Raw genomic sequence first — 12,175 nt, 5'->3', positions numbered from 1 at the left:
AGGAATCAAACCAGGGTCTCCTACATTGCAGGATGATTCTTTACCAACTGAGCTGTCAGGGAAGCATCATATGGTCCTCAAAAGATCATCATTCTCAATGTTAGAAGACTAGTAAGTATCCTGGGATGGATTTAGGATATTGTAGGATAATTTTGGCCAGATTTCTCATCTATTCATGACTTCAGTTAGTTCAGTCGCTCAGTCGCGTCCGACTCTTTGCGACCCCATGAATCGCAGCACTCCAGGCCTCCCTGTCCATCACCAACTCCTGGGGTTCAGCCATACTCATGTCCATCAAGTCGGCGATGCCATCCAGCCATCTCATCCTCTGTCGTCCCCTTCTCCTCCTGCCCCCAGTCCCTCCCAACAACAGAGTATTTCCCAATGAGTCAACTCTTCACATGAGGTGGACAAAGTATTGGAGTTTCAGCTTCAGCATCAGTCCTTTCAATGAACACCCAGGACTGATCTCCTTTAGGATGGACTGCTTGGATCTCCTTGCAGTCCAAGGGACTCTCAAGACTCTTCTCCAACACCACAGTTCAAAAGCATCAATTCTTCGGCACTCAGCCTTCTTCATAGTCCAACTCTCACATCCATACATGACCACAGGAAAAACCATAGGCTTGACTAGACGAACTTTAGTTGGCAAAGTAATGTCTCTGCTTTTCAACATGCTATCTAGGTTGGTCATAATTTTCCTTCCAAGGAGTAAGCGTCTTTTAATTTCATGGCTGCAGTCACCATCTGCAGTGATTTTGGAGCCCCCCAAAATAAAGTCTGACACTGTTTCCACTGTTTCCCCATCTATTTCCCATAAAGTGATGGGACCAGATGCCATGATCTTCATTTTCTGAATGTTGAGCTTTAAGCCAACTTTTTCACCCTCCTCTTTCACTTTCATCAACAGGCTTTTGAGTTCCTCTTCACTTTCTGCCATCAGGGTGGTGTCATCTGCATATCTGAGGTTATTGATATTTCTCCCAGCAATCTTGATTCCAGCTTGTGCTTCTTCCAGCCCAGCGTTTCTCATGATGTACTCTGCATATAAGTTAAATAAGCAGGGTGACAATATACAGCCTTGACGTACTCCTTTTCCTATTTGGAATCAGTCTGCTGTTCCATGTCCAGTTCTAACTGTTGCTTCCTGACCTGTATATAGGTTTCTTAAGAGGCAGGTCACGTGGTCCGGTATTCCCATCTCTTTCAGAATTTTCCAGTTTATTGTGATCCACACAGTCAAAGGCTTTGGCATAGTCAATAAAGCAGAAATAGATGTTTCCTGGCACTCTCTTGCTTTTTCCATGATCCAGCGGATGTTGGCAATTTGATCTCTGGTTCCTCTGCCTTTCTAAAACCAGCTTGAACATCTGGAAGTTCACAGTTCACGTATTGCTGAAGCCTGCCTTGGAGAATTTTGAGCATTACTTTACTAGCATGTGAGACGAGTGCAATTGTGCGGTAGTTTGAGCATTCTTTGGCATTGCCTTTCTTTGGGATTGGAATGAAAACTGACCTTTTCCAGTCCTGTGGCTACTGCTGAGTTTTCCAAATTTGCTGGCATATTGAGTGCAGCACTTTCACAGCATCATCTTTCAGGATTTGGAATAGCTCAACTGGAATTTCATCACCTCCACTAGCTTTGTTCGTAGTGATGCTTTCTAAGGTCCATTTGACTTCACATTCCAGGATGTCTGGCTCTAGGTCAGTGATCACACCATCGTGATTATCTGGTTAGTGAAGATCTTTTTTGTACAGTTCTTTTGTGTATTCTTGCCACCTCTTCTTAATATCTTCTGCTTCTGTTAGGTCCACTCCATTTCTGTCCTTTATCAAGCCCATCTTTGCATGAAATGTTCCCTTGGTATCTCTAATTTTCTTGAAGAGATCTCTAGTCTTCCCCTTCTGTTGTTTTCCTCTATTTCTTTGCATTGATCGCTGAGGAAGGCTTTCTTATCTCTTCTTGATATTCTTTGGAACTCTGCATTCAGATGCTTATATCTTTCCTTTTCTCCTTTGCTTTTCGCTTCTCTTCTTTTCACAGCTATTTGTAAGGCCTCCCCAGACAGCCATCTCGCTTTTTTTGCATTTCTTTTCCATGGGGATGGTCTTGATCCCTGTCTCCTGTACAATGTCATGAACCTCATTCCATAGTTCATCAGGCACTCTATCTATCAGATCTAGTCCCTTAAATCTATTTCTCACTTCCACTGTATAATCATAAGGGATTTGATTTAGGTCATACCTGAATGGCCTAGTGGTTTCCCCTACTTTCTTCAATTTAAGTCAGAATTTGGCAATAAGGAGTTCATGATCTGAGCCACAGTCAGCTCCTGGTCTTGTTTTTGCTGACTGTATAGAGCTTCTTCATCTTTGGCTGCAAAGAATATAATCAATCTTATTTTGGTGTTGACCGTCTGGTGATGTCCATGTGTAGAGTCTTCTCATGTATTGTTGGAAGAGGGTGTTTGCTATGACCAGTGCGTTCTCTTGGCAAAACTCTATTAGCCTTTGCCCTGCTTCATTCCATATTCCAAGGCCAAATTTGCCTGTTACCCAAAGTGTTTCTTGACTTCCTACTTTTGCATTCCAGTCCCCTATAATGAAAAGGACATCTGTTTTGGGTGTTAGTTCTAAAAGGTCTTGTAGGTCTTCATAGAACCGTTCAACTTCAGCTTCTTCAACATTACTGGTTGGGGCATAGGTTGGATTACTGTGATATTGAATGGTTTGCCTTGGAAATGAACAGAGATCATTCTGTCATTTTTGAGATTGCATCCAAGTACTGCATTTCGGACTCTTTTGTTGACCATGATGGCTACTCCATTTCTTCTAAGGGAATCCTGCCCACAGTAGTAGATATAATGGCCATCTGAGTTAAATTCACCCATTCCAGTCCATTTTAGTTCACTGATTCCTAAAATGTCGACGTTCACTCTTGCCATCTCCTGTTTGACCACTTCCAATTTGCCTTGATTCATGGACCTAAAATTCCAGGCTCCTATGCAATATTGGTCTTTACAGCATCAGACCTTGCTTCTGTCACCAGTCACATCCACAACTGGGTATTGTTTTGCTTTGGCTCCATCCCTTCATTCTTTCTGGAGTTATTTCTTCACTGACCTCCAGTAGCATATTGGGCACCTACCGACTTGGGGAGTTCGTCTTTCAGTATCCTATGATTTTGCCTTTTCATACTGTTCATGGGGTTCTCAAGGCAAGAATACTGAAGTGGTTTGCCATTCCCTTCTCCAATGGACCATATTCTGTCAGACCTCTCCACCATGACCCAGCTGTCTTGGGTGGCCCCACACAGCATGGCTTAGTTTCATTGAGTTAGACAAGGTTTTGGTCCATGTGATCAGATTGACTAGTTTTCTGTGATTATGGTTTCAGTGTGTCTGCCCTCTGATGCCCTCTCTCAACACCTACTGTCAGTTTCATATTTTCATGAGTCCTTAATTTCCTCTGAAAGAGAGAGTGCATCCTCAGGGTGACACGTATCAAACTGGTCTCCAAGGGTCTAGGTTCCATTTTACTATAGTGTATACAGAGGGAGATTTGGTTCCTCCATTTGTCAAATGGACTCATAATACTTCATGACCTATTTATCAGGTCATGAAGTATTATCAGATACCAATTGGGCCTGGTATCTTAGGGAGATGGAATTGGAGCATGGTATGTGAGTTGGTATGAAGAGGGAACATGTGAGTTAAGTACTTCTATCTGACTCCAATTCCAAAATGGCAATAGGATATTGTAGGTGGGAAGAGGGAACCAGTAACTTGTGAGATCCAAGTTAGCAGATTGTGCCTGGTGCTCAGTGGGTCATGGGGCCATGAAGTGACTTTCCTTGTTGGTAGTGGATGGGGGAGTTGCAGAGCCCAGCATGTATCAATCAGTCTTTCCATAAGTACTGTCAGTGGGTTGGGAGGGAGAGGATATGCAACTGTTACAATATTCAGGGGCTGAAAAGGGGACAGAAAGCCATGGCAAGAATTTATGCAAAGGGAATTCCCTGGTGGTCCAGAGGCTAAGACTCGGTGTTTCCAACAAAGCATGCCCGGGTTTGATCCCTGGCAGGAGAACTAGATCCCACATGCTGCAACTAAGAATTCACATGCTGCAACAAGAACCAGGTGCAGCCAAATAAATAAATAAATATTTTAAAAAATTTATGCAAAGCTTCTTGGGAAAATATAAGCAAACATGATACTTTTTTTTTCTGATTTTATAAGAATAAAACAGTCGTGGGCGGTCCTAAGATGGTGGAGGAATAGGACAGGGAGATCACTTTCTCCCCCACAAATTCATCAAAAGAACATTTGAAAGCTGAGTAAATTCCACAAAACAACTTCTGAATGCAGGCAGAGGACATCAGGCACCCAGAAAAGCAGCCTATTGTCTTTGAAAGGAGGTAGGAAAAAATATAAAAGATAAAAAGAGAGGCAAAAAATGTAGGGATGGAGCTCTGTCCCAGGAAGGGAGTCTTAAAAAAGAGAGAAGTTTCCAAACACCAGGAAACACTCTCACTGCCGAGTTTATGGCAAGCCTTGGAACTACAGAGGGCAACATAACCGGGAGGAAAAATAAATAAATAATTAAAACCCACAGATTATGTGCCCAATGGTAACTCCCCTAGCAGAAAAGCAGCACAGATGCCTTCACCCGTCACTACCAAGCGGGGGCTGGGCAGGGAGGTGCAGGCTGCATTGCTTAGAGTAAGGACCGGCCTGAATGCCCTGAGGGCAATCTGAGGGAACTAACGTGGGCTGGCAAACCAGACTGTGGGATAGCTACCACGTGAAAAGTCCTAAACCTAAGACACTGCCAGGGCTTCTCACAGAACACAGGACTGACAAGAGCTACACGAAGAGCCCTAACCTAAGACATAGGGTTGCACAGAGTTGGACACGACTGAAGGGAGTTAGCAGCAGCAGCAGCAGCAAGACAGCGTCAGGCCCCCTCACAGAACAAAGGACTGAGCAGAGCTAGCCGGCTGCAGGCCGGCCCATTCCCCTCTGATGACAGGCAGGTGAAGGCAGCCAGAGCCGGAAGGGGGAAATCGTGGTCCCAGAGAGGCATTATCTACCAAACTGCAAGCAGGCTTCATTGCAAACCAAGACTTCTTGGAATTCTGGACGGTCAACATCTTCATGAGAAGGTGCACTGGTTGTACACCCAGAAAACTGAACGGCAGTGACAGGGGGAGGTGATAAGTCGCAGCGACGCTCTCGCCAAACACCTGGTCACCTGAGCTGCTTGGACCTGGGAAGGGCACAAAACGCATGCCCAATCGAGTCTGTGCCTTTGAGGACTACCCAAGCACCTGAACATGAGCGGCTTAGACCTGAGAAGTGCATGCAACCCAGGGCAACATATGGAGGCTGAACAACACGCTGCTGAATAACCAACACATCACAGAAAAAATCAAAAAAGAAATCAAAATATGCATAAAAATGAATGAAAATGAAAACACAATGACTCAAAACCTATGTGACACTGTAAAAGCAATGCTAAGGGGAAGGTTCATAGGAATACAGGCATACCTCAAGAAACAAGAAAAGAGTCAAATAAATAACCTAACTCTACACCTAAAGCAACTAGAAAAGGAAGAAATGAAGAACCCCAGGGTTAGTAGAAGGAAAGAAATCTTAAGAATTAGGGCAGAAATAAATGCAAAAGAAACAAAAGAGACCATAGCAAAAATCAAAGCCAAAAGCTGGTTCTTTGAGGGGATAAATAAAACTGACAAACCATTAGCCAGACTCATCAAGAAACAAAGGGAAGAACTGCCTTACGATCCAGCAATCCCACTGCTGGGCATACACACTGAGGAAACCAGAAGGGAAAGAAACACGTGTACCCCAATGTTCATCGCAGCACTGTTTATAATAGCCAGGACATGGAAGCAACCTAGATGTCCATCAGCAGATGAATGGATAAGAAAGCTGTGGTACATATACACAATGGAGTATTACTCAGCCATTAAAAAGAATACATTTGAATCAGTTCTAATGAGGTGGATGAAACTGGAGCCTATTATACAGAGTGAAGTAAGCCAGAAAGAAAAACACCAATACAGTATACTAACGCATATATATGGAATTTAGAAAGATGGTAACAATAACTCTGTGTACAAGACAGCAAAAGAGACACTGATATATAGAACAGTCTTATGGACTCTGTGGGAGAGGGAGAGGGTGGGGAGATTTGGGAGAATGGCATTGAAACATGTAAAATATCATGTATGAAACGAGTCGCCAGTCCAGGTTTGATGCATGATACTGGATGCTTGGGGCTGGTACACTGGGATGACCCAGAGGGAGGGTATGGGGAGGGAGGAGGGAGGAGGGTTCAGGATGGGGAACATAGGTATACCTGTGGTGGATTCATTTTGATATTTGGCAAAACTAATACAATATTGTAAAGTTTAAAAATAAAATAAAATAAAAAAAATAAAGTTCATCCATATCATTGAAAAAAAAGAAACAAAGGGAAAAAAATCAAATCAATAAAATTAGAAATGAAAATGGAGAGATCACAACAGACAACACAGAAATACAAAGAATCATAAGAGACTACTATCGGCAATTATATGCCAATAAAATGGACAACTTGGAAGAAATGGATAAATGCTTAGAAAAGTACAACTTTCCAAAACTGAACCAGGAAGAAATAGAACATCTTAACAGACCCATCACAAGCATGGAAATTGAAACTGTAATCAGAAATCTTCCAGAAAACAAAAGCCCAGGTCCAGATGGCTTCACAGCTGAATTCTACCAAAATTTAGAGAACAGCTAACACCTATCCTACTCAAACTCTTCCAGAAAATTGCAGAGGAAGGTAAACTTCCAAACTCATTCTATGAGGCCACCATCACCCTAATACCAAAACCTAACAAAGATGCCTCAATAAAAGAAAACTACAGGCCAATATCACTGATGAACATAGATGCAAAAATCCTTAACAAAGTTCTAGCAATCAGAATCCAACAACACATTAAAAAGATCATACACCATGACCAAGTGGGCTTTATCCCAGGGATGCAAGGATTCTTCAATATCCATAAATCAATCAATGTAATACACCACATTAGCAAATGGAAAAATAAAAGACATATGATTATCTCAATAGATGCAGAGAAAGCCTTTGACAAAATTCAACATCCATGTATGATAAAAACTCTCCAGAAAGCAAGAATAGAAGGAACATACCTCAACATAATAAAAGCTATATATGACAAACCCACAGCAAACATTATTCTCAATGGTGAAAAATTGAAAGCATTTCCCCTAAAGTCAGGAACAAGACAAGGGTGCCCACTTTCACCACTACTATTCAACATAGTTTTGGAAGTTTTGGCCATGGCAATCAGAGCAGAAAAAGAAATAAAAGGAATCCAAATTTGAAAAGAAGAAGTAAAACTCTCACTGTTTGCAGATGACATAATCCTCTACATAGAAAACCCTAAAGACTCCTCCAGAAAATTACGAGAGCTAATCAATGAATATAATAAAGTTGCAGGATATAAAATCAACACAAAGAAATCCCTTGCATTCCTATACACTAATAATGAGAAAACGGAAAGAGAAATTAAGGAAACAATCCATTCACCATTGCAATGAAAAGAATAAAATACTTAGGAATATATCTACCTAAAGAAACTAAAGACCTATATATAGAAAACTATAAAAGACTGGTGAAAGAAATCAAAGAGGACACTAATAGATGGAGAAATATACCGTGTTCATGGATCAGAAGAATCAAGATAGTGAAAATGAGTATGCTACCCAAAGCAATCTATGCTGCTGCTGCTGCTGCTGCTAAGTCACTTCAGTCATGTCCGACTCTGTGCGAACCCAGAGATGGCAGCCCACCAGGCTCCTCTATAGATTCAATCAAATCCCTATCAAGCTACCAATGGTTCATAGAGCTAGAACAAATAATTTCACAATTTGTATGGAAATACAAAAAATCTCGAACAGCCAAAGCAATCTTGAGAAAGAAGAATGGAACTGGAGGAATCAACCTGCCTGACTTCAGGCTCTACTACAAGGCCACAGTCATCAAGACAGTATGGTACTGGCATAAAGACAGAAATATAGATCAATGGAACAAAATAGAAAGCCCAGAGATAAATCCACGCACCTATGGACACCTTAATCTTTGACAAAGGAGGCAAGAATATACAATGGAGAAAAGACGATCTCTTTAACAAGTGGTGCTGGGAAAACTGGTCAACCACTTGTACAAGAATGAAACTGAAACACTTTCTAACACCATACACAAAAATAAACTCAAAATGGATTAAAGATCTAAACATAAGGCCAGAAACTATAAAACTCCTAGAGGAGAACATAGGCAAAACACTCTCCGACATAAATCATAGCAGTATCCTCTATGACCCACCTCTGAGAATATTGGAAATAAAAGCAAAAATAAACAAATGGGACCTAATTAAACTTAAAAGCTTCTGCACAACAAAGGAAACTATAAGCAAGACGAAAAGACAGCCTTCAGAATGGGAGAAAATAATAGCAAATGAAGCAACTGACAAAGAATTAATCTAAAAAATATACAACCAACTCCTGCAGCTCAATTCCAGAAAAATAAATGACCCGATCAAAAAATGGGCCAAAGAACTAAACACATTTCTCCAAAGAAGACATGCATATGGCTAACAAACACATGAAAAGATGCTCAACATCACTCATTATCAGAGAAATGCAAATCAAAACCACAATGAAGTACCATTTCACACCAGTCAAAATGGCTGATATCCAAAAGTCTACAAGCAGTAAATGCTGGAGAGCGTGTGGAGAAAAGGGAACCCTCTTACACTGTTGGTGGGAATGCAAACTACTACAGCCACTATGGAGAACAGTGTGGAGATTCCTTAAAAAACTGGAAATAGAACTGCCATGAAAATGAAAGTAAGTAAAGTCACTCAGTCATGTCTGACTCTTTGCGACCCCATGGACTGTAGCCTACCAGGCTCCTCTGTCCATGGGATTTTCCAGGCAAGAATACTGGAGAGGGTTGCCATTTCCTTCTCCAGGAGATCTTTGCAACCCAAGCATTGAACCTGGGTCTCCCTCATTGTAGGCAGACACTTTAGTGTCGGATCCACTTAAAAGCACAACATTTCTTTGAAATTAGTGTTGCAAGGAAATTGAAGACGTCCACAAATCCATGGTATCAGTTAGCCTCTTTCAGTTAATGGAAAAGAATCTCGGTACTACCATCTATGTTTTTGGCAAAGGAACTCCCACTCAAAAAAGTCAACATTCTTTTCAATATATATAGTTACTGATACGACCCAGCAATCCCACTGCTGGGCATACTCACCAAGGGAACCAGAATTGAAAGAGACAAGTGTACCCCAATATTCATCACAGCACTGTTTATAATAGCCAGGACATGGAAGCAACCTAGATGTCCATCAGCAGACGAATGGATAAGAAAGCCGTGGTACATATATACAATGGAGTATTACTCAGCCATTAAAAAGAATACATTTGAATCAGTTCTAACGAGGTGGATGAAACTGGAGCCTATTATACAAAGTGAAGTAAGCCAGAAAGAAAAACACCAGTAAAGTATACTAATGCATATATATGGAATTTAGAAAGATGGTAACGATAACCCTGTATGCGAGACAGCAAAAGAGACACAGATGTATAGAACACTCTTTTGGACTCTGTGGGAGAGGGCGAGGGTGGGATGATTTGGGTAGGATGATTTGGCATTGAAACATGTATAATATCATATGTGAAACGAATCACTAGTCCGGTTTCAACGCATGATACAGGATGCTAGGGGCTGGTGCACTGGGATGACCCAGAGGGATGGTATGGGGAGGGAGGTGGGAGGGGGTTCAGGATGGGGAACACATGTACACCCATGTCAGATGCATGTTGATGTATGGCAAAACCAATACAATATTGTAAAGTAATTAGCCCCCAACTTAAATAAATAAATATATATTAAAAAAAGAATAAAACAGTCATTGTTGAAACTCTCTCAAGTACAGAAAACTATACAGAGAAAATTAAAATCTCCCATAACTGCACCCCGTGGATATCATGTGTTAACAGGTATGGTATTTTCTTTGAGAAAAACAAAGAAGGGTTTTCTGGGTAGGACAGGGTAGGGAGATGAAAAATGTCTTTGAGAACAGCAGAATGCAACAACGTGGATATTGACAGCTTTGGAATTATTCTGTCTGTGAGCCCAGAGAGAAGAGTCCCTGCTTGAGCTTGGATGAAGCGACAGCAGGACAGATGGGTGGTGTGACCGAGGGGCACGTGTCAAGTTCCCCTTACCTCAGGGTTCACTTGGAAAGGATCCTCAGCATTTGCCTCCATGAACAGAAGTGTTCTTTAGCTGAAAGAGGAAATGACTCATTTTAGCTCAAAGATGACGAAACAGGAGATGCCATTTCTGACTCACTTTGCAGCAATAGCAAGACTGAAATTACTGCACTTAAGTGATGGCATAAGCCAACTCTAGCTTTTTTTTTTTTAATTAGTTTTCTAGCAACCTTAGTCGCTCAGTCGTGTCCAACTCTTTTCGACCACCAGGCAAGAACACTGGAGTGGGTGGTCATTCCCTTTTCCAGGGGATCTTCCAGACCCAGGTATCGAACCCAGATCTCCTGCATTGCAGGCAGATTCTTTACCATCTGAGGCTCTATGGAAGCCCTCTAGCAACCTTCGTGGTGGTGGTTTAGTCACTAAGTCATGTCCGATTCTTGCAACCCCATGGACTGTAGCTAGCCAGGCTCCTCTGCCCATGGGATTCTCCAGGCAAGAATACTGGAATGGGTTGCCATTTCCTTCTCCTTATTATGAAGTAATTTTAAAACTTATAGATAACTTGAAAAAATATTAAAAAATTTTATATACCCTTTACCCAGATCCCCTAATTGTTAATATTTTGCCACATTTGGTTTATTCTTTTCTGTATACATAAGTGATTATTTTTACTGAATCATTTGAGACTAAGTCATGATGTCTCTTTACCCTTCAATATTTCAGTATGTTTTTCTAAGAGCAGGGGCATTCTCTTACATAATTGTAATGTAATTAATTAAAATCAGAAAATTAATACTGATATTAACAGTACATGCATGCTCAGTTGTGTTTGACTCTTTGTGACCCCATGGACTGTAGCCTGCCAAACTCCTCTGTCCATGGAATTTTCCAGGCAAGAATACGGGAGTGTGTTGCCATTTCTTCCTCCAGGGGATCTTCCCGACCCAAGGATCAAATCTGCATCTTCTCTGTCTCCTGCATTGGTAGGCATATTCTCTACCAAATAGTAAAAATCACTGATATAGTACCATTACCTAATCTACAGATCTTTGTTACATGTTGTCAGTTATCCTAACTGGGATTCGATTTTGCAAATCTGGCCCTGGAGATCCTAAATGAAATTTATTGACATATCCTGTCATAGACATGACTAAACTGGGAACCTGGCCACTTCAACTCAAAGCTCAAGTTGGATTCTATCTTATGGGTTCATATGAACATTGGCAAAAGCCTGCTTTTCGAAATGTGAATAATTTCTGGTTGTAACCATGTTGTTCCCCGGGCTATTGGGTGTGGGCTTCTATCAGCTGGGCTGTGGCCATCCGGAATCATGATTCCTATCTCATTCCTTCCAGTTTATCTGGCTCTAGATTTCGTCTAAGATGTTTTAAACTCCGGGGACTAATTGGCCAGGCTCTGTGAGGCATAAGTTGACAGCTGCTAATACAGCGGATATGAGGGACTTCCCTGGTGGCCCAGTGGCTAAGACTCTGTGTACCACAAATCAGGGGGCCTTGGTTCAATCCCTGGTTGTAGAACTAGATCTCACATGCTGCAATTAAGACCCAGTGCGGTCAAACAGATAAATAAAAATAAATATTAAAAATAGTATAGATCTGATTTAGAAAAAAAAAAAAAAAGGATTTCAGGACTTGAATACAAAATAGGCTGCTAAATGCATATAGATAACAATGCCCTTCCCAGATGGTGAAGTGGTAAAGAATCCATCTGCCAATGCAGGAGACGCAAGAGACTCAGGTTCGATCCCAAGGATTGGGAAGATCCCCTACTCCAGTACTCTTGCCTGGAGAATTCCCTGGACAGAGGAGCCTAGTGGGCTACAGTCCATGCAG

The 12,175-nt window shown here is 41.5% G+C and overlaps 1 protein-coding gene across 5 annotated transcripts in view; it reads right to left on the bottom strand.

The window, feature by feature from the left end:
* Positions 1–12,175, bottom strand: part of PRLR (prolactin receptor) — a 196,592-nt gene that overhangs the window by 64,638 nt on the left and 119,779 nt on the right. For all 5 annotated transcript variants that reach the window (XM_025270634.3, XM_025270633.3, XM_025270635.3 and 2 more), the window contains exon 2: positions 10,332–10,392. The gene's annotated coding sequence lies outside the window, so the exon portion shown is untranslated. The remainder of the gene's footprint in view (positions 1–10,331; positions 10,393–12,175) is intronic.

The sequence above is a fragment of the Bubalus bubalis genome, chromosome 19 (assembly GCF_019923935.1).
Source record: "Bubalus bubalis isolate 160015118507 breed Murrah chromosome 19, NDDB_SH_1, whole genome shotgun sequence".
Classification (NCBI taxonomy): Eukaryota; Metazoa; Chordata; class Mammalia; order Artiodactyla; family Bovidae; genus Bubalus; species Bubalus bubalis.
This window is presented reverse-complemented; position numbering and strand designations above follow the sequence as displayed.